General features: G+C 39.3%; 1 protein-coding gene across 1 annotated transcript in view; it reads left to right on the top strand.

The window, feature by feature from the left end:
• Positions 1-23,991, top strand: part of LOC140481408 (LIM and senescent cell antigen-like-containing domain protein 1) — a 122,664-nt gene that overhangs the window by 35,504 nt on the left and 63,169 nt on the right. The gene's annotated exons all lie outside the window — the stretch shown is intronic.

Raw genomic sequence — 23,991 nt, 5'->3', positions numbered from 1 at the left:
CAGCCACACCTAACTACCAAAATTTTCTGGAGCGTTTTTGAAATAATGTCACCACATTCATGTGGGATGAGAACTCTTATCCCATGATACCTAGTCCTGAATTTTAATCAGTAGGAGGAACTAGGGCCATAACTTATCCTTTATTTGCAAGGTAGAAGGAAATTCAGTTATCCTGGACCCCTCCCTTTTGTGCCTTTTAATCATTGCAAGTTTGAAGTGTGGAAAGATGCAACTTTTGCCACATTAACCAATCAGCGTGAGGGTTTTTTTTATGCATGCTAAGAGTCCTGGAGTAGCCCCTCAAAGAAGGAATGTACGTTCTTGTAAATATTCAAAGATATTTTCTTGATGCAATTGCACTCTTTGAATTCCTACTTCTCATTAAAACAGGAAGCTAATTTTCTTTCTAGTTGAAAGAGCACTGTATCCTTGAGAGGAAATCCTCTTATTTGTAAAGCTTATTATTGGTAAGGTCTTATTTGTTGATATAACTGTTTTATACTAATTTGGATTTTAAATTCCCTGCCTCATTAAATATTTTGTAAAGCTGTTCTGCACAATTGTTAGGTTTTCTGGCTGCAGATACTCATTATATGAAAAAAGACCTTTGCCAAATAAACTTTGTGAGATGAGATATAGTTCCTCTCCTCCATTTTATACTTAAGATTTTCAAACTTTGCTGTTTTGTTTTTCTGCCTTGTGCATTGCATATTGTGGATTTATTAATAACTTCTATCGTATGCAATGGTGTGAACTTCAACTTTTGCTATCTGAAATACAAATTTAACTTGTTGCCTAAATGTCTTTTTGTGCTTTCCTTAAATGTGGCAAGGAACCTTCTTTACCATCAAAACTTAAGACCTCCAGAGACACCTGCATTTCAATACCGACAGACATTTATCCTTCCCCTTCTAAATTTTAGTGAATGTTTCTTAGCTAAATTTCTTACTGAATTTTTGTTTTTATTAATCATCCTGATCTTTTTGATTATGGGTATTGTCCAAGATTTGATTGTATCCCACACCTCTAACTGTGAATTGATACAGCAGCATTGTCAGTAAGCTGAATGCTGTAGATATTCATGCATCTTGTCAGAGAGCTTCAAATTTCCTGCTGATGGAGAAGCAGAAAAGCAGTAGAATGTTTTGGCAGATTTTGTTTATTGGAGCAACCCAGTATAGGAAAGAAATGTTAAATTTTTCTTTGATCTTAGAATGGAAGGCCATTTATGTAAAGCATAAAATAATTGCTGGGATAGGCAAGATAAAGGATATCTGAATATCATATTCTGAATGTAACTTGTGTGCAAACCACTATATGGCTGTTGGGACTTCAGAAATAGTAGGCTGCCTCATTTTAATTTGATGGCTATTATTGAGGAAACAATCTCTCAAAATGATTTGAAGGAGGAAGAAAACCTTTTTAATATTTATCTAAATTTCAAAAAAGGTATTGAGCAATTACGCCACAGAGGTCATTTTGTGTATATTGACTAACTTTAGAGCAATCAGTCAGTTCCATTGCACTGCTCTATTCCTATGGTCCTGCTTGTTTATTTCTTTCAAGTGTCCATCCAGTTTCTTTTTGAAGTCATTTAAATATCTTTACTTGCACCACTGTGCATAGACCATTCTAGGTCATTATCACTCACTGTGTACCTGCCCAAACCTTTAAATTTCTTCTTGTCCCATCTTCTAATGGGAACTTTTTTTTGACTGACTAATAATTAGCAGAAGGGGAGAAAAGCAAGATATTAGTAAAATGGAGCTGGTTAAGTATTAGAAAGTTGAATACAATGTCTATAACAGGGATAATAGTTCAATTCAGGACAACAATGTTTTAATTGAGTTTAGGCTTTGCTTAGTAAAGCACAAAAATACTTTTTATCTGGTATAATTGAACACCTTAACTAAATATACAAACACAAGATTTGTCTGAAGTATTCTGCACTGTGTAAGTGTTAGAACAATCAAAACAAAGGGTCCGGAAGAGGAGAAGAGACAGTATGCAAAAAAGGAATGGATGTTATTCTAAACATCTGCCTGGAGTCAGGCCTATGTGATCTGATTATAATTGAGAAGAAACCAAAACTGAGGGTCACTTGATCCGAAATGTAAACTCTGATTTCTCTCCATAGATGCTGCCAGACCTGCTGAGCTTTTTTAGCAATTCCTCTTTTTGTTGCATACTGTTCCTGTACCTGATACTACACTGCTGAAGCAACTGTTATACTTACAAGAACTCAGTTATGGCAGTAGACTGCCACAGGAGGATAGCAGGGACCCTTCAAGGGTGATCTCAAAGCATTTCTAAAAAGTTCAAAATCTTTGTCAACTTGCAGGAGGAGTCTTTGGTTTGTGACCAGCCAGAATGAAGAAGATTTTATTTGGGAAGACAACCAGCACTTCAAAAGATGTGCACAGGCAATGTCAAGTCATTGAATAGAGATAAAAATACTACAGATGCTGGATCCCAAAATAGACAAACAGGAGGCTGGAGCAACATACCAAGCCAGGCAGCATCAGGAGGAGGAGGAGATTGTTTTGGGTCATTTAATAGAGCATGCAGATCCTCTTTTTTTTTGTTTGATAGTTACTTGTTAGATGATAATTAGTCCAGTTTGGTTTATGGTCAACATTAATAATGATGTTGATTGTGGGGAGAATTCAGTGATGGTAATACTAGTGAATGTCAAGGTGTAATGGATAGATTATGTTTTTATAGAGATGGTCATTGTTTGGAAATTTTGTTTTTTTTCCCCACTTCTCACTGAACTGCCCAAGTCTGAATATTGTCTTGCTGCATATGGACTCAAGACTTGCACAGTATCTGATGAGTTGCAAATAGAATTGAACATTGTGCGATGATCATTGAACATCCCCACCTCTGACCATATAACAGTCAGACTTCATCTGATGAAGGGGTAGTGCCCCTGAAAGCTTGTGATTTCAAATAAACCTGTAGGACTAAACCTGGGTGTCATGTGACTTCTGACTTTATCCATCTCAGTCCAACACCAGCATTTCCATCTGATGGAGAGAAAGGTCATTGATGGAGTAGCTTTGTTTGGTCCCAGGACACGACTCTGAGGAATTCCCACTCCATGTCCTGAGATTGATGTTCAACAACCACAAACATCTTCCTTTTGAACTTGGTACAATTCCAATCAGTGCAGAGGTTTTACTTTGATCCCTATTGACTCAACTTTGCTCAGGCTCTTAGATACCACACTCTGTCAAGTGCTGCTTTGATGTTGAGGAGTCTTTCTGTCTTCACCATTAACTCTTTTGGCTATGCTTGGATCAAGGCTGTTGTATGAGCTCAGGAGAAGAGTGGTTTTGGTGGAACCCAACCACTGCATCAGTGAGCAGTTCATTGCTGAGAATGTGAGGCTTGATAGTACTGTCAAAAACCTCTTCCATTGCTTTGCTGATGATCAAGAGAAATTAAGAGGGGAACTGAACTTTTAACTTCTCAATGTTTAATTAGAGGAAATATCAACTTGTTTGAAATTAGATATCAAATAAACAGTCTGATTGTTTTGCTACAGTGGATAAGCTTTTGCAGGGGAGGAACCTGGGTGGAAGCGGCTGACAGGACATCCTGGATTTTCAGTCCTCTGAATTCCTCCTACTTGAAATTCTTGTACTATCACATGTCTCTCAATTTTAAGTTTCAAGTTTAGGGAAACTTAACTGTGGAAGAGATAAATAATGTTTGTAAAGTAATGATTTAAAATTGTGGTGTGTTTTCTGACAGACCATTTTGTTTATCTGTGCAATGATTCAACAAAAGATCTATAAAAGACCTGAAATTTAAGAAGGATATTTTTCCTCAGTCAATGTTGATGAATGGTTTCACATGACTTTTCACTCTGAGAATCATTCTCCTCACTAACTGAGGGATGGGAGTGAAAAAAATTATGGCAATGTTGTTATTCCAAATGATTGAACCATCCCAGCCCCTGTGTATTCAAGATTCCTAAATATTTGGTTCCGGTTAATGTGTTGGTCAATAGACTGGTAATTGGGAATAAAACCTAAAGATACTGGAGAAGCTAAGCAACTCTGCCAGCTTCTGTGTCTCCTGTTCTGTTTCCTCTTCAAAAGAATCATACTGGACTCAACATTAACTCTTTCTCTCCCATAGATGTTGCCAGAGCTTTTGAGTTTCTCCAGCATTTCCTGTTTTATTTCCGATATCCAACATCTGCAGTATTTCGCTGTTAGGCTGGTATAATCAGTCTGTCTCTTCATCAAATTAACACATCATTTTCATAATTATTTCACAAACCATTTTAATTTGTTTTCAACTACAGAATGCAACCATTCGTTTCCTTGTTGACTTGTTAGAAAGAAAAACCCAATTTCTTTAATATCCTATCACACAATTTATCCACTACAGAATACTGCATGACAAATTAATTACTTTCTAAATACTTGTGTTGTTTCATTGCCTGTGATCTACAAGAAGATTTTGGTTTATTTATACTGGGCTGGTGTGACAAGTGCCACAATTTGTGTCGTACGACATTTCATTCAACTCAATTTTTTTGCTGGAATTGAGTTGATCATCGTATGGAAAGGGCAACAAAACATTTGGGAGTTCTGTAAATTATGGGACAAATGGCATATGTCCTAAAACTGAAGGAAAGTAATCAGGCAATATAAATTGTTGTCATTCTGTGATGGAAAGGTCGAATATCATTGCCATTGTAATTAACATCCTTTATGGACTCAAGACTTGCACAGTATCTGATGAGTTGCAAATAGAATTGAACATTGTGCGATGATCATTGAACATCCCCACCTCTGACCATATAACAGTCAGACTTCATCTGATGAAGGGGTAGTGCCCCTGAAAGCTTGTGATTTCAAATAAACCTGTAGGACTAAACCTGGGTGTCATGTGACTTCTGACTTTATCCATCTCAGTCCAACACCAGCATTTCCATCTGATGGAGTAGCTTTGTTTGGTCCCAGGACACGACTCTGAGGAATTCCCACTCCATGTCCTGGGAATCTTAAAGGGAATTTGCACCTTCAATTACAAGATTATGTTGCCATGGTAAGTTTAAAGACTATTTTAATGTGGCAATCAAGCAAGTTATTAGGATGAGTGGAAGGCTAAGGATGAGCTGTTGTATGAGTGAAGTGATTTGTGGGGTGGTGTAAATTGACTAGCAATTTATGTAGATTCACAACATGCAGCATATCCCTTTAAAGAGTCTGTACCTGCTGCCTGACCTGTGCCTTACTGACAAGGTGCATTGTCAGATCAGTTATTTCTCAAGCCAAGCCTGGCACATTGAAGTTAGAACTATGTACATTTCATAGTTGTACTAGCACTGGGTATGGACATACTGTGGTTTATACAGCAGAGGGCACCCTGTCACAGTATTTTATGCTTGACTTTCTATTGACCAAGTTGTGTTTAAATAATAGCTGCAGTTGTGTACACAGATCTGTTATCTCTTCTCAGAAATGGATGGTTTCTGCTTTGAGGATCAATGAGGAGGGATTAATGTTTTCAGAATGGTTGAAGGCCGAGAAGAACTGGAAATAACGCAAAATGAGGATTTAGTTGTAGAACCCCAATGTAGGAGCAGGCAAAGATTCGGCAGACAGTCGTGAAGTTGCTGGGTCAGCCATAGCTCAGGATTTTTCAGTCTTATTTTTGAACTAGGAGGTGGTGGTTTCAAATCTCTCTATACACATGTGCATACATAATCAAGTATGCTAGCGTAAAAAAAATAAAGCAAATTATGTGAAAACTTTCATGGGTCACTAATTGGTGGGTCTGAGTTGGGGAAGGATTGTGTTGGGCTGTGGGGATAAAAGTGTAACAGGGATAATTGGTTTCCTCTTTCGAAAGAACTGGTCCAGGCTGAATGTCCCGTGTGATACTATGCCATCTCTCATTTGTGCAAAACTGAACATATCCTGCACGGTGGGAGGCAAGAGGCCTTAGTATAAATTTCATTTAAAAACTCTCAGCCCATTTGGGTTCCCATTCAAGATCTTATGGGACTATTTTAAAAAGAGCAAGTGAATTTTTCCCAGTGCCATAGAAATTATTAACCCATCAGCCGACTTCATAAAATAACCAGGTTCTATGTTTTTATCTCATGGCTGTGTGTGGGCTCTTGCTTTTTTAACAATTGGCTGCCATATTGCTAACTTACAGATGTAACTACGTTTCAAAATTCTTTACTTAACCATGAAAGACATTCTACGAAAACATTATTTCCTTAAGATACAAAGAAGCCATTATTTCAAAATCCTACTTGAAGCTTCTTGATTTTTAGAGAGAGTAAAATGAGATGAAATGGCAGCACAAAAATATTAATCCTGGTGACAAGATTTTAAAATGATGAAGGAAAGTGCTACAGTCGATGCAGTGGCAGATTTTGGAGGGCAGAGGGTAAATCATTGCACAATCATTTATTGTCCTTGTGTTATTTCATGATCTGGCTATGCATAAATTTGAATAAAACATCTTTGACAGTAATCAGAAGACCTAGCATATAGGTTCAGCAGGTAATAGGGATAGCAAATGTAATGTCAGTCTCTATCTTACAGGGATTGCAGTATAAAAATAGAGAAGTCTCCCTGAAACTACACAAGGCACTAGTCAGGCTTGACGTGCCAGATGCTGCTCCTCCACTTTTGGATGGTCTTGGACAAGTGATTCCCAGATGTCAATGGGAATGCTGCACTTCGTGAGTGAGGCCCTGAGGGTGTTTTTGAAGCATTTACTGGAATACTGTGTACAGTTTTGGGCCACATATCTAAGGAAAGGTATACTGGCATTGGAGGCAGTCACAGCAGGTTCACTCAGCTGATGCTATTCCTTTATACATATTTCAGGAATTATTTGCTCTCTTTGCCTTTTATATTACTTCCAATGTTTATAAGGAAGAAGACTATACAAAGCTTTTGTTTTGAAATTTGTCAGGCTATTGGATGATGTGACAATGCATTAAGATGTTATTACTAAAGGTGTAAATACATGAAGTAGATGCATCTCCAAGACCACATGAAATGCATCCTTGGTTGCAATAGAGATAGGAGTAGAAATTGCTGAAAGTTTGATCTACAGTGATCCAATTCTGCTTGGATGCAGGAACGGCAGCAAAGGACTGGAGGATTGAAAATATCAGACGTGTTATAAAATTACATCTTTATTCAATAAAGGCAAAAGAATAAGCCTGGCAATGATAAACTAGTCAGCTTAATGTCAATGATGAGAAAGCTTTAGAAACAAAAGTTAAAACTGCCTTGGACAATAACAACCTAATAAATGAAAATTGATATCACCATTTCAGGTCCAGCGGACTCAACAATAACTCTGTTTTCTCTTCGCAGGTACTATCAGAGCTGCTGAGTTTCTCCAGTAGTTTGTTTTGTTTCAAATTTCCAGCATCTGCAGTTCTTCATTTTAAGGCAAATTGGAGTTACTTTGCTGAGGGACAATTGAGATTTGGTGAACTTGATTGAGTTTTTTTTTGATGAGGTTTGGAAAATGGATGTGCATTTGGCTTGTTTGGAGAATTGAAGTATATAGGATAAACATATGAGTAACAAACAGCAATGATATGAAATTGACCAAGGAATAGAGGACAGAGAATTGTTAAATGGCTATGTTTTGGACTGAAAGCAGTAGGTTCAGTAAGACCAATGCTATGCTACTCTTGATGTTCACCATTTGGAGGCTGGGTTGTCGGGCGCAGTTTTAAAATTTATACTTGCTGCCTCTCCTTACTCATACCATTTAAATGGTAAGTGCTAAATGAATGTATTTAAGACTGAGGTTCTTGATTAGTAAGGGGATCAAGGATTATGTGGAGAAGAATGGAGTTGATAAACCTACCGTATCAACCACAATTAAATGGCAAAACAGACTCTAGTTGAATGGTCTAATTCTCCCATACCTTGGGTCTTCTAATACGGTTTTAAAGGGGCTTGAGAGCAATCTGCTGATGGTTGTGCATAAATGCTTGAAGATGGTTAACAAAGCAGTTAAACATAATCTGATCTTTTTGCTTTTTACAGATGGAGACAGATTGTAACAGCTAGGAAATTGAACTAAATCAAAATAAAACCTTACTTCAGCTTTAGGTGGGGTATTCTGTTCAATTCTGGGCATTAAATATTTCAGGAAGGGTGTTGGAGACTTTGGAGAGGGTAAAGAAGAGATTTATTAAAATGGAATTCAAGTTGGACATTGTTAGACTTTCTATGGGTAGGCTGGTGAAGCTGGTGTTGACCTCTTTAGAGGCAAGAAGGTTAAGAGGATAATTTGAGTGTCAAACAAGAACAAAGAGATACCTTTGATGTCTGAAGGATCAATAACGAGGGGGTTTATTTTCCAATTCACGAGATGATGGCATTGCTGACAAGGCCAGTGTTGCTAGACAAGCCAGTGTTTATTGCCCAACCCTAATTGCCCAGAGGGCAGTTGAGAGTCAATCATATTGCTAAGAGACTGAAGTCACATGTAGGCCAGACCAGGTAAGGATGGCAATTTCCTTCACTGAAGGACATTAGTGAGCCAGATGCATTTTTTTCCAACAATTGGCAATGGATTCACAGTCATCATTAGACTCTTAATTACAGATTTTTATTGAAATCAAGTTCTACCATCTGCCATGGTCAGATTCAAACCTATGTTCCAAGGACATTACCTGGGTCTCTGGATTAATAGTCTAGAGATAATACCATTAGATCATTACCTACAATGATTCTTTAGAATCCCAAAAGAACCAGAGGTAGCACGAGGAAAGTTATTTTTATGCAATGAATGGATTGGATTTGAAATGCCCTGCTTAGTAGAGGTAGAGAATTCTAATTTAACAGTATCATTCAAAAGGGAACTGGATTAAATATTTAAAGAAGAAACCAACTGTAAGTATTTGGGAAATTTGAAGGCTGAGACATCCAACTAAAAGGATTATTGGTCAATACAGCTGGTGCAGACTGTAGGCCTAATGACCTCCTTTTCTGCTGCACTGTTGTGATTCATCTTGCAAAAATAGCTGGTGCTTATAGAAATTTGACTAAACTTAAATTACTGTTGGGGAGGCAGACATAAATGTTTTACTAGCCATTGTAGTGATGAGGAATATAGTAAAAATTAGATGACAAGGGCGATTGTAGAAGGGAATATGATTTTTAAAAGTAGTTAATATTAAATACATACTTACAAAAATTTAAGAACCGCAATTCCCAGGATTCTCATGATGGTATTCCATTGTGAAGGATGGAGATAGGAAGGATGGATATTAAATACATTATTGAAAGTAAAATAGAAATGTTCTGCAGGAGAATTTTTATCAGCGATAAAGTTTACAACGGAATTGAATCGAAAGTACTAACAGAATTCAATAAGTTACCAAAGCCTGATTGAATACATTCAAGATTATTTTAAAATAGGTAGCAGAGGCTCTGCCTACAACTTTTAATCCTCAAATACACAAATTGTGTATGCTACCTTTTAGAATTGCTATTAGCTTTATTTCCTCTTTTTCAAAAAAAAGAAAGGATAAATTTGGTCAGATTGTAGAGATGTTAAGAAGATGCTCTTTAACAGAGGCTCGATCTTCAAAAGGGAAAATGAAATCAAAATTTAAAGAAGATCAAGGTGCACAGCTGGGAAAGAACAGAGCAGTGAGATTAGTTTTCGATTGCTGCATCTATCAATGAATACAACAAACCAGATTGTTGCCTGCTTTATGGCTATGGCATATATTAAGGGATTTTGTTGGAAAGGGATAGTAACTCTCCTTTGAATACAAGTCAGTGTGGCGCTGGAAAAGCAGAGCAGGTTAAGCAGCATCCATGGAGCAGGAGAATTGATGTTTCGGGCATAAAGCCTTCATCAGGAATGTGCCCGAAACGGTGATTCTCCTGCACCTCGGATGCTGCCTGACCTGCTGTGCTTTTCCAACACCACCCTTTTTGACTTTGATCTCCAGCATCTGCAATCCTCACTTTCTTCTTTGAATAAAAGCCATGTGTGAAAGGACAGTTGGATATGGGGGTTCAGGATTACACGACTTTAAATACATGATTTCAAGTTGCACGCTACATTAGATACAAACCCATCTAGTGACTGAGGGTCTAGAACAAAGATTGGTATCAGATTAAATATAAGGGCTATATGATAGAGGAGAGAAAGATAAAACTTTGCATGTTGCTGCGAAGCTGTCAAACATGCTTCAATATTGATTGAAAGAGATTGTACGAATAATTAAACACTGATTGTATCAAGAAACACAGTTTCTTGGGACATAGTTAGCAATGCAATTATAGTGGCATAAATGTCCTGAACCTATGAAGAATTGAAAATACTCAAATCCTTGACTTTAAACTTTGTCCCAAGCATGTATATTGTAAAAGTAGCCATATGGCTATGTTGGCCTACCCTGGGGCTTAAGCTGAAATGTCAATATGGCACTCCCCTCTGTACAGCACTCTTTCAGATGAATTATTAGTCCCATTTGCCCTGCTTTGGTACTATTTTGAAGAGGGGAAGGGAAGCTTTCCCTGTTATCCTAGCCAATATATATCCTTCGTTCAACATCACAAAGATATTAATTGGTCATTTTTACAATGCTGTAAAATTGTCCATGAGCATATCATAACATAAAATAACTAAGTTCTGCACAACTATTAACCATCCATGGATCAATGTCTTTTGGCTAGGAAGGAAGAAAACGTTTATCAGTGAAATGTTTGTAATTGTATTTCTTAAAAGCTGAATAGTATTATCTTCTAACTTATTTAGTATGACTTCATTTAATGATAGAACAGTATTTTCATACAAACTAGACTTGTTTTCCGTGTGGAGCATTTTAAGATTGCAGTGTGGAAAGGTTAATATGATCAGTAATGGGCAGGTTTTAACACAGGGTGAAAATGACAGTAAATTGTATCTTACATATCATTAATTTTTCTTGTAAAAATCTATTGTTTTCCTTTGTTCTGTTATAGTCAAAGTTTAATTATACTATTTGTTCTGTGAACATGTTGGATTTATGAACAGATGGTTTATGTCATTAGTTACGTTGTCAATTATGCATTCTTAAGTTGCTTTGGAATGGAACTGACAAGTTTGGGCATAGCCTATATGACTGTTGATTTTGTTAAGTTGTGTTTCTTTGGTATGTCAAGTAAAGTTGTACAGTGTTACAGAAGTATTTTAACATGATTAATCTTTTAATTACCTAGTGACAATGCAGGCAGCCGTACCTTTTTTAATGTTTGAAACCCTTTGGCTCCTCTCCAGTTGTGTTCTTGCAGGGTAACATTTGCATTCCATCAATATTTTATATGGGCAGTACGAGCTAAACCTTCAGTGGTAGCCCTGATATTTTTTTTAAAACTTGTGAGAATTATCTGGAAATAAAGATTTCAGTAATGGGACAGTGAAAATTTTTTTTGCTAGTTTGTTCTATTGTGGGATCATTCTTGGAAAGAAAGATTGTTGACGTATTGTTTTGGAGTTTTTTGTATTTTGTATTTACCTTTGCATTACAAGAGGTCATTGGGTAGTTTATTTAAGAAGAATTTCAGAAAGTCATCCTGAGGGATTTGAGATGATCTTGCGTTTTTCCTGATGCATAGAACAGAGTATTGTCATCTGCATATTGCCAAACTCTGCTTTTTAACTTGTTTGAGAGGGTTTATTTATGTCAAGAATAAAGGTCCCAACAGAGATTCTTCGGGAGCTCCCAGAATGGACACTTTTTTTAGATGAGGATTCCATATCTCTCACTATTCTTTGTCTTCTGCTGCTGAAGTAGCGATGGATTCAAATAGTGTACCAATTTGCCCCCCATCCAAACCACAGCCTGGCACTGAGGGAGTCCTAGACAATATGGGGAAAACTAAAATCACCCACCACAATAGCCCTATTATTTTCACATTTTTCCAGAATCTGATGACCTATCCCTTCCTCTGTCTCCTGCTGGCAGCTGTGAGATCTGTAGCACTGTGATTGTCCCCTTCGAGTTTAACCCATGATGCCTAACTGCAAGATCCCTCCAGGGTTTCCTCCCTCAACCCAGCTGTGATACACTACCTAACCAGTAAAGCAACTCCCCACCTCTGTTGCTACCTCTATTGTCTTATCTAAAACTTCAATAATCGGAATCATCAAGCTGCCAATCCTGTCGCTCTTTCAACTATGTCTCTGTGATAGCAACAATATCATAATTGTTTGCATTAATCTAGGCTCGCGTTTCATCTGTTTTATCTGTTTATACTTCTTGCATAGAATCAATACAGTCCAAGCCTCCAGTTCTGCTGAGCTCAGTAACCACTCCCTGACTGCTCTTCCTCTTGGCTATATTTCCCTTCGGCTCAAGCTGTTTCCCAATCTGTCTGCTTACTGATGTACAGTTCTGGTTCCCATCCTCTTACCACACTAGTTTAAATCCTCCTGAGTGGCGCTATCAAAACTCCCTGCCAGGATATTGGAGTCCATCAGTTTAGGTGCAACTGTCCTTCTTGTATAGGTTCCACTTTTCCTGGAAGACATCCCAATGATCCACATATCTGAAGCTTCCTCACCCCCCCCCCCCTCAGACTAGCTCATTAACCACATGTTCAAATCTACATCTTTATTCCTCGCCTTAGTAGCAAATGGCATGGGGATTAATCCTCAGATTACTACCCGAGAAGTCCTGTCTTTTAGTTTACTACCTAATACTCTGAATTGTCATTGCAGGACCTTGTCAAACTTCCTATCTTTGTCCATATTGGCACAAATGATAATGACTTCTGTCTCTTTACTCTCTCATACAGGCTGCCTGGCACCTGGGAGGTAACGTACTATGCTGGAGTTTCTCTTGTGGCTTCAGATGTACCTATCTATGCCCCTGACTATCAAATCTCCAATTACTGTTGCTCTACTATGCTTTTTCCCTATCCTCTGTACAGCCAGAGCCACAGTACCACTGTGCTGGCTCCTGCTGCTGTCACCTAATGGGCCTTCTCCACCCCACCCCCCCCCAAATCAGTATTCAAAAAGTAAAACTTGTTTGACAGGGGTTCAGTTGCAGGGTGGTGGACTCCTTCATCTGAATTCTCTCAGCGCTTTGGAGAACAGTGCAGGAAGGAGACTTATCTGCACGAGTTGTTCACCACATAGCTTGAAGACGCTGCTATGTAGAGAGCAGTTATTAAATGATGAGATTGCTTGATTATTTATTTTTACTCACTCGTGGGGTGTGGGTGTCAATGGGTTTTGGGTACTGACCAAGGAAGGCTTACTGCAGCTGCACAAGGGCTTGATGAGACTGCATTTTAGAGTCTTAGAGATGTACAGCATGGAAACAGACCCTTCGGTCCAACCCGTCCATGCCGACCAGATATCCCAACCCAATCTAGTCCCACCTGCCAGCACCTGGCCCATATCCCTCCAAACCCCTCCCACCCATATATCCATCCAAATGCCTCTCAAATGTTGCAATTGTACCATCCTCCACCACTTACCCTGGCAGCTCATTCCACACACGTACCACCCTCTGCGTGAAAAATTTGACCCATGGGTCCCTCTTATATCTTTCCCCCCTCGTTCTGGACTCCCAGACCCTAGGGAAAAGACTGTCTGTTTATCCTATCCATGCCCCTCATGATTTTCTAAACCCCTACAAGGTCACCCATCAGCCTCAGACGCTCCAGGGAAAACAGCCCCATCATTGTGTAGTTTTAGTGTCAATAGCTAAAAGAAAATGTGCTTACTGTAGAGAAATTGCAGCAACGTTTCACCAACCTGATTTTTAGGATAAAAGGTTTGTAGTATGAGGAGAAGTTGGGTCACCTGGGTCTACATTCACTGCAGTTTAGAAGAATGAGACAGGATTCATTGAAACATCTAAAATTCTGACTGGGCTGGCCAAACTGGATGTAGCAATGATGTTTCCCTAGTGAGGCATCTAAAAGCAAGGGATCACATTCTCAGAATAAGTGGCATGCCATTATGGACTGACGTGAGAAGGAATTTCTTCACTGAGGGTGGTGAACCTGTGGAATTCTCTACCACAGAAAGCTGTGGAGGCCAATTATACAGTTCTGTGTGCCATATTTTAGAAGGGGTGCGAACACATTAGAGGGAGTACAGAAGAGGTTTATAACAATGGTTCCAATGATGAGAAATTTTCATTAAAAGGATAGATTGGAGAGGGTGGGATTCCTTGGAGTTAAGTGGAAGTTTTCAAAATCATGGAAGTTTTCAAAAGCATTGACAGGGAATGAGGAGAAATTATTCCTCCTTGTAAAAAAGATTGAGAACAAGTGGTCATGGTTTTCCAGTGTTTTGCAAAAGAAACAAATTTAATGTGAGAAAAGGCGCTGTCTGAAAATGTGGTGGAGGCGGATTTAACGGAGTCATTCAAGAGGGCATTTTCTATTTAAATCACAACTGGTGTGGGGAAGAGGCAGGACACATGGCAAGAAGTCAATATGTTCAAAGAGCTTGTACACAAATGATGGAATTCATGGCTGATTCTGTTGAATGGCTGGGCATGCTCAATAGGTTGAATGGCCTGCTCTTGCTCCTGTTTTCTATGCTTTCTATTCCACCTCAAAATTAGAGATATACAGCATGGAGACAGACCCTTTGGTCCAACTAGTCCATGTCGACTTATAGCCTCGATAAATTTAGACCCATTTGCTAGCATTTGGCCCATAACCCTGTAAAATCTTTGTATTCATATGCCTTTTTAAATGTTGTAATTATACTAATCTCTACCACTTCCTGTGGCAGCTCATTCTATACATTTATCAACTCTATATGGAAAAAAATACCTCTTAGCTCCCTTTTAGATCTTTCACTTCTCACCTCCAATCTATGCCCTCTAGTTTTGGACACTATCACCCTGGGGGGGAATTCATGCTCCTCATGATTTGATAAACCCCTATAAAGCAACCCCTCAGCCTCTGTTGCTCCAGGGAAAATAGCCCCAACCTATTCAGCCTCTCCCTATAGCTCAAACCCTCCAACCCTCGCAACATCTTTTGTAAATCTTTTCTGAGCCCTTCTAAGTTTCATAACGTCCTTCCTATTGCACAGCAACCAGAATTGCGCACAGTATTCCAAAAGTGGCCTGACCAAAGTTCTGTATAGCCACACCATGACCTCCAACTTCTATACTCATACACTGACCAATAAAGGCAAGCATACTAAGCGCCTCCTTCACTCTCCTATCTACCTGTGACTCCACTTTGAAGCAACTATGAGCCTGCACTTCAAGGTCTATTTGTTCAGCAACGCCCCAGGATCTTGCCATTAAGTATCAGTCATGTCCTGATTTGATTTTCCAAAATGCAGCACCTCACATTTATCTAAATTAAATTTCATCTGCCACTCCTTGGACCATTGGCCCATCTGATCAAGGTCCTTCTGTACTCTGAGGTAACCACTTCGTTGTCCACTACGCTTCATATTTTGGTGTCATCTGAAAACTCACTACCATACCTCCTATGTTCATGTCCAAATCATTTACATAAATGACAAAAAGCAGTGAACCCAACAGTAATCCTTAACGCACACCACTAGTCTCAGGTCTCCATTCTGAGAAGCAACACTCCACCACCACCCTCTGTCTTCTACTTTTGAGCCTGTTCTACATCCAAATAGCTAGTTGTTCTTTTATTCCGTGTGAAATTTGGATCAATTCAATTTGAAAGTCAAGACAGGCATGAAAAGCAATGACAGCTCTTATGGCGTGGGTTCCGAAGCTCAAATGGCTGTAGAAAATTGCCATGCTGACCAAGTACTTTTTCTGAGATTTTCCCTGGATTATTTTTGATTTTCATAGACTATTCTCTTTGGTTTTCAGTGATTCCTTTTTCATTATTTCCTTTTGAGGTGATGCAACCACCCAATAATGGAGGTAATGAAATCTGTATCTGTGTTGGACATAGGATGTTGAGACATGTCCAGAAGCAGTTTTAGAAGAGTTCATGGATACCTTCAATTATCAGCACTCCATTAAGTTTAAAGCCCCAGCATACAAAAAGGCATTAATCACCCACATGACAGCAGGCATAAAATAAAAACAAAAGGATAATTTTTAAAAACAGTTATATTTCTGAGCAGAAAGAGTCGTAACCCTAAACATGTTTTCCATGAAGTGGTGAGGTCCTGCCTAATTACAAGTTTATTTCGAACACCTCCAGTAATAGTATATGAAATCCTTTTAGATGTGACCACAATGCCGATTGTCATGAAATAAAGCTGCTCATTATTAAATTTTCTCGTAGATACAATGCTCATTACGATAACACCGCAATGTATTAATTCCTATGTACTCTAAAGCTAGAGACTCTGAACTTCGTTTCGAAGGAGTTTATGTCTGACTTCAGGTTTCTCTATCTCCGTGGAGATTTATTTGTTAAGTTTGAAACTATTCATTCCCCTTTGCAGCCCCTTGCCCCCAACCTCAATTTCCACACCCCTCCAGCTTTGGGACCCTGGCTTCCTGTCCAATCCCCTCCCCTGTCCTTGCCTTGGTAATCTCGTCCTCTGTTTGGCTTTGGGGCCCTCTGGTCTCGATGACTATTCACAGTTGCCACTCACGTTCTCTACCATCACTCAGGCTTATAGTTGACACATGAGAAAGACAATCAGTAGCAAATGCATCATAGATGCAAATGCATCATCAGCTATTACAAGGGGGCATAGCTTTAAATTAAGGGGAGGTAGATATAGGACTGATGTTAGGGGTAGGTTCTTCACTCAGCGAGTCGTAAGTTCATGGAATGTCCTGCCAGTAGCAGTAGTGGACTCTCCCTCTTTATGGGTATTTAAGCGGGCATTGGATAGGTATATGGAGGATAGTGGCTTAGTGTAGGTTAGGTGTGCTTTGATCGGCGCAACATCGAGGGCCGAAGGGCCTGTACTGCGCTGTAATGTTCTATGTTCTATGTTCTAGAACCAGCCTGCTATTGGAGGAGAGACTCCTCACAAATGCTGTTACTTCTGGCTAGGGGAGGTAACATTTCTCTGCCTCCCTGTTTGAATTTTCCCCAGGATGTTTTGGCATTTGTTAAAGGTGAATTTCGCACCACCCCTGTACAGCACCCTGCAAGAACTTGGTATTAAGAATTTTATTCTGCCACTTGATGTTGCACGTAAATCTTAAGCAAGGGTGATGGAGTGTATCTAGATACTCTGTGTGACTCCAGTTAGGTGGTCCTTGCCTCATAACCACAAAATAGTAGTAATCTGAGTGCCTGTGGTCGGTAGACATTAATTGTTGTTTTCAAGTAAGCTTTGTATTCACAAATAAAGGCAAATGCAGGGCCTAATTCCTTTTATCAACCTTGATAATAAGCATTAGGTATTGGAATTAAATTTCATTTGTTTGCTAGAAAGGTGTTGTGAAAGATGTAATTGGGCAATCTCCATCATAGATTTTAGGTACAGGGTTATAGTAACCCACTCTTTCAGCATCTTTCTGAATAAACGTATTTTACTGTTTTATTCAAGGATGCTCCCAGCTTGTAGAAAGCCATGAAAAAAAGAAATATTTATCAGTGGATCGTCAGAATGATAAAATTGAAATTTGCCATTGAAAACATGTGGTTCACTGAAGCAATTCTTTTAAGACACTTTTAAAGCACACCAAATGTATTTTCTTTAAAATTTCCTTCTTTGTCTCTCGCTGCATTCCTGTAATCCCTGAGGGAGAAATGTGTACACACAGTACATAAACAGTAATAAATGGCACAATTCTCTTAAAGAATAAATTAACCTTCTTTTTGCTGCTGTTAATCTACCACACTGCCAACATCAAACCAACAATTTGAATGGCAATGAAAATTAGAACTGTTATTTATTGTACTTTAAACACAGCTTCCAGCATTGACTAATTCAACATAATCAGTGTCAATCGGTGGCATGAACCCACTACTTATATAATTCAAGCAGGTTTCCTTTTTTCATTTTTACCTACGCCATATGCTTCCTTCAGCTCTAAGTTTTACAATAGAATTGGTAGGGGTCTGAGCAATTCATTGAACTTGGCTATTTGAAGTAAACCAAATTTTGCCATCTAATGCATAAAAGGATAACCACCTAATAAGCAAGATAATTATACAGTAGTAAGTATGTAGTTATAATACTGCTCAGGAAGACATGTTAGTATTTCCCGTTGAGGCAAGAGAGAGAATCTGAAGGTATCTTAACTTGCAGCTGTGCAAGAAGGCAGCTCAAAGGCAACTAGGAATAGGAAATATACACTGGCCCAGCTCGCAGTGTTAACATCTTCTGTGTGAATGAAACAAAAAATTAAAGTCCATCTTTGCAATGAGAGGCTTGAAATTGTTAATCCTCTGTAGCAGTCTAGTCCTAACCAGAGACAATCAACACATTGCATATTTATACGATCACATGTTATGATTAGAGAGTAATTTTTGCTATCAGCTCCAGATAACTGCAAACATTTGAGATGCTCTTGTGATTGTGGCAATGTCTATACCTCTAAACCAGGAGGCTTGGGATCAAATCCCACCCGTTCCAGAGGTGTGTAAAAACCTCTTTGAACAAGGTTGATTTGAAAATCTAAACTCCCTTTGTGCAATAGAAAATGAGCAGAAAGCTTGGCAGCATCCTGCACTGCAAAGTGGTAAAATGTAAACTAACTGAACTCTAGCTCAGAGCTTCCCAAATTGCTGGGTCATTACCCCAGATGAGATGACAGGAACACTAAAAAGGCTCATGAATGTTTCGGGGTTGACATCGTGCAGAACAAAGCAGCACCTCTTTTATTGAAGCAGTTATTTCTGGATTGGCAGGCTTTTCAAAATTGATAAATAATTTTAAGCATCAGCTAGCTGAGTGTGTAGTTTTCAGAATTTCATTTTAATTCTGCCTGCTTCTAGACGAATCCTCATTGCTCTCGACTGGCACTTCCTTTCTAAGGGCGATCCATAACTACCGAATGGCTGACCCACTTCCAGTGCTTCTCAAAAGGCCTGTTTCAGTATCGGGTAGAAGGGCCCTTCCTCTGAGGAAGACCTGCCAGATCTGCTGAGCTTTTCCATCAATTTCTGTCTTTGTTCCTGGTTTACAGCGTTTGCAGTTTTTTTTCGGTTTGTATATCTTTCAGTAAGTCAGTACAGACTTGAGCTTTCAGAGTGGAGCTGCCAGCAAAGTTAATCTGGTGGGACTATTTGAGCGCATGTACTTGAGATCTACACCCTCCAAACGAGTCACCTTCATTCACATCCAAACATGCAACCTTTGAGAGTTGAGAGAGAGCTTAAAACCAGACCAGCAACAATAACTCACTTGAAGTCCCCAGATCAACACAAGAAAGAATTGTGATCTTCTGTAACCAGTGATCTGTTATCTGATATTGGTTGCACTGCAGAAGTTTAATTTAAATTTGCAACTCTGATACCAGATCTAGAATTCATTTTCAAAAAAAAAAGAAAAATCCCAGTACCTGACTTTTTGTTTCCATAGATTACAAATTAGCAGCACTATGTTAAAGAATGGTTCCCTTTTGGATACATCTCTTGTGAATTAAGGTTAAGACTAAGGGTTATTAAGTAAGTTAGGGTAGATAGGATTAAGGGACAGGGAGTTGATCGTGAAGTGCTTTTTATGTTGGATGGGGTCATGGAAGGCGTGGGTAGGCTTTAGGGTGCATCTATTGAGAGTGCATCCTTTGGGCTGACGGGGCATTGCTGGTATGTCCTGTGGGAAATATTTTAGTTCTGGAAATTATTGAACTTCAGTTTTAGTTTTGCCTCTGTCTTGAATATCCATCTTTTGTAGTGGTTAGCACTGCTGCCTCATAGCACCAGAGACCCAGGTTCAATTCCTGCCCCAGGTGTCGACTGTGTGGAGTTTGCACATTCTCCCCGTGTCTGCGTGGGTTTCCTCCGGGTGCTCCCACAGTCCAAAAATGTGCAGGTTAGGTGAATTGGCCATGTTAAATTGCCCGTAGTATTAGGGGCAGGGGTAAATGTCGGGGAATGGGTCTAGGTGGGTTGCGCTTTGGCGGGTCGGTGTGGACTTGTTGGGCCGAAGGGCCTGTTTCCACACTGTAAGTAATCTAATCTAATCTAATTTTAGTCAAACTTAGTACTATATCTTTGAATCCCTAAGTTCACAATCTTTCATTTGTGATAAGGAAAAATCTTTGCCTTTCATATTTCTAGACCTAATCTTTTATATAATTTTGTTTCCAAAACTGATTTTTTGTTGTCCAAATATTTATCAGCAGTGTTGCACAATAGTAAACTTCTGTGTCAATTACATGATTTTGTCCATAACCTTCCAAAATTCAAGTTGTGAATTAGCACCTTTTGTGTCTCATTTACATTTAAACTTTTTTAGTTTTTATATAATATTATTCAGTGGCTGTATTACCTCTTATTGAAGCAGTATAGTTATAAAGTTAAATAAACTGTCACTCAGTTGGCTGCATTCTCGCCTCTGAGTTGCGAAGTTGAACTCCCATTCCAGGGCTTTGACAGAAGAGCTCAATGTTGAATCTTCTGTGCAGTACTGAGGGGGTTTTATAGTGTTGGAAGTGGCATCTTTTGGATGAAGTATTAAACTAGGCAACCCTGCCCTTTCAGATGGATGCTGAAGATCCCATGGCAGTATTTATGAAGAGGAGAATGAGGGCCATGTCCTAGCCAATATTTATCCAACAATCAAAATCACAAAACAGATCATCTGGTCCTAACTATATTGGCGTTTGTTCTATATAAACAACGTTTCCTACATTACAACAGTGACTACATTTCTGAGTATTTCAGTAGTAGTTAAGCACTTTCTGGTGATTATGAAAGTTGCAATACAAGTGCAATGATTGCCAGCTGAGAGGTAGAAACATTTTCTGGTGCTTTCGATAAAGGCAATCCACACATTTGTGTCTGCAATGCTCCCTTCAGAAGACTTTTTTTAAAAAAAATGCAGTTCTTTGGTCTAGGATGGGCCTTAGTGCCAAGATAGCTGTAGGCTACGTTGTCTCACTGCAACAAATTTCGGTATGTGCCACCATAGTGCCATCATGGATATTCACTTTAGATACAAGCCCAGAGATTGGGATGAGATTTATGCACATGTTTGGAGAAACAAAAGTTCTAATATCCTGCACTTCTACTGGTGAACTTAGGCCTCTTGAATTTGATTTCTAGCATATTTGCTGTCAAATCTTTCTGAATATGTAATACTGTTTTCTTCAATATATGCTAATGGGCTTTTTAAGAACTTATGCACATTTGGAATAATGACAAGGCCAACATTTATTGCCCGTCTCTGGTTGTCTTTTGAGAAAATGGAGTGCACCTTCAAGTGGTGAAAGAACTTCTCCAGTGCTGTGTTGTGGGGAATTACAGAATTTTGACTGTGTAGCAATAAATTCAAGGCAGAATGTTATGGCCTTCCTCCAGCTGGTTTTCCACTGAGTGGGGCTATAAAATTCCCTTATGGCCTTCCCACTTGTCTGCCTCTGAAAATTGAAGATTGCTTACCATTGGATCTCCATTTGGAGGCTGGCAGGAGGATATCAGGGACCAGAAGTAAACCTAGCTGGTTCCTCCTACTATGCCTCTGGGTAGAAATAGCTAGGGATAACTCTGGCATATTGGGTGTTGCCCCCCCCCCCCCCCCCCCCCCCCCCCCCCAAAAATGTCCACCCCATCATGTGCCAACTCTCCTCTCCAATTTCCCAAGCCTCACCTTCCCTCTTTACTATGAGGTGCCCTGGACTTTGAAACACAGAATCTGGGTACTGTTTATAGTCTTATGCCTGGCTTCTGCTACCACTGGTGCAGGTGGAAATGGCAGCAGCAGCACTATGAGGCTGGATAGCTGTCTTACTGAAGGGCAGGAGTCCTGTTTCCAGCCAATGAATACTCTTCACAACAGAAAATAACTCCTTTTTCTGTTATCCCTGCTGACCCTGAGCCAGCAAACCTCACTGTCTGTAAAATGCTGCTCCAAGTGTTTGATTCAGGGGGATGGTGTTATCCACACAACTATCCCTCTTCTTTTAGATGATGCAAGTCACAGAATTGGGAGGAGCTGCTGAAGAGGTCTTGCTGAGTTTCTGCAGTACATCTTGTAGATAATACACCCGGCAGTTATGGTACACAATTTTGGAGGGAGTAGTTGTTTTAACCATGAAAAAGATGCTGATCTGGGTGCCAGTGGAGCAGATTGCTAATTTTTGAGATGTCAGTGCAATTCTTCAGTATAGTAGCTGCATTCATCCAAGCAAGTGAAGAGTATTTCATTATACTGTGACATGTTGGTGGCATAGAGGCTTTTGAGAGGTCATAGCTTGTACTTGTTGCTTAAATACCATGAATCAAACCATGCCTCGATCATATCTGAAACTAGCTTGTGGGTATGAATGTTTTCCATTATCTGAAAAGGTGTGAATAGACTTGAACATTGACATGTTATTGTTTTCTATTTGTTCATGAAGTGTAGACATCACTAGCAAAGCCACATTTACTGCCCATTCCTAATTGCCTTTGTTAAGGTAGTGATGAATGATGTCTTAAACTGATTGAGTCCTTGAAGAGCACATATACTGCAGTGCTTTTTAGGAAGGGAATTCCAGGATTTCGATTTAGACAGTGAAGGAGTAGTATTGTAGTTCCAAGTCAGGATTGTGCATGGCTTGGATGGAAATTTGCAAATTGTGGTCTATCAACACATTTGTCGTACTTCTAGCTAACAGAACTTGCAAATTTTTAAGGTGTTGATGATGGAGTCTGGGTGAGTTGCTGCAGAGCATCTTGCAAAGGTACATACTGCTACCACTGTAGCAGTGACAAAGGGAGTCTCTGATTAAGGTGGTGGGTGAAATGCCAATCGCGCAGATTGCTTTGCTTTGTTCAAGATGGTGTTCAGTTTCTTCAGTGTTGAAGCAGTACCAATTCATGTTTTTTAAATAGTGTACAGGATTTGGGAAACCAGTGGTGATTACTGCTTGCAGCATTCCTATCCATTGACCTGCTCTTGAAGCCATGATATTTAAGTTCTGCTATGATTTAGATTCTGCTCAATGGTAGCCCCCAGGATGTTGATAGTATGATAGGGATTCAGCAATGGTATTTTTGTTTAAAAACAAATTATGATTATTCTTTTGTAAGAGAGAATCTTGCCTGGTACTTGTGGGCAAGAATGTTACCTTCTGAGCTAATTCTGGTTCACATGTCTTCTACACTGTAGCTGAGGGTCCAAAGTCTTTGATCTGTCCAAGTAACACAGCCATTGTACATTTCTGATGATGGCCACGTATAATGGTGGGAACCTTTAGCAGAACATCCAATTGATAGCTCTGGCTGAAGCTCAACAAAAATTTACTCTTTCCATTTGTTGGATAATTAGCTGACATTGACTGGATGTAGCGAGAATGCCATCTTTGACCTAATCCATTAGTTGTGGCTGTGTCTGAAGGATGTTTAGTATACATGTTATCTTTCAGCTGTATGAGGGTGATATCATTTTGGGTTTGTCTGGTGTTGTTCTTTGCATTACTTCTGTCAAGCCATGGAATTACAGATTGTGGTGGAATATGAAATTGAGTTAATGAAAGCCATGTTTTGAACTAGTTCTGAAAATAACCCTTTAATAACAGTAGTAGTGGCACACCACAACTGTTAATAATCTGATATATTTTTGTTTCTAATATGACTTGTGTTAGACAGTACGCTACATCTGACACATGTAGAACAGAGCCTGGTTGACCTAAAGGTAGGTTTGTTGTTATAACCTGCCATGAGTCTAGTTTGGTAACTGTCTTCCAGGACATGTAGTCAGTAGTGCTATAATCAAGCCACTGTTGGATGAAGGACATTGAAGTCTTGCACCAAAGACTCTTTTGTGCCTGTGATACTCAGTCTTTCTACCAACTGGCATTCAACATGGGAGAGCTAGCTATCAGCCGAGAGCTGTGATTAGAACATGTTCAAGTTTGTGATGTCTGATACTTCCTGGGGTCCAGGA

This window comes from Chiloscyllium punctatum, chromosome 9 (assembly GCF_047496795.1).
Source record: "Chiloscyllium punctatum isolate Juve2018m chromosome 9, sChiPun1.3, whole genome shotgun sequence".
NCBI lineage: Eukaryota > Metazoa > Chordata > Chondrichthyes > Orectolobiformes > Hemiscylliidae > Chiloscyllium > Chiloscyllium punctatum.
Note: the sequence above shows the minus strand (reverse complement) of the source record. Positions and strands in the feature narration are given on the sequence as shown.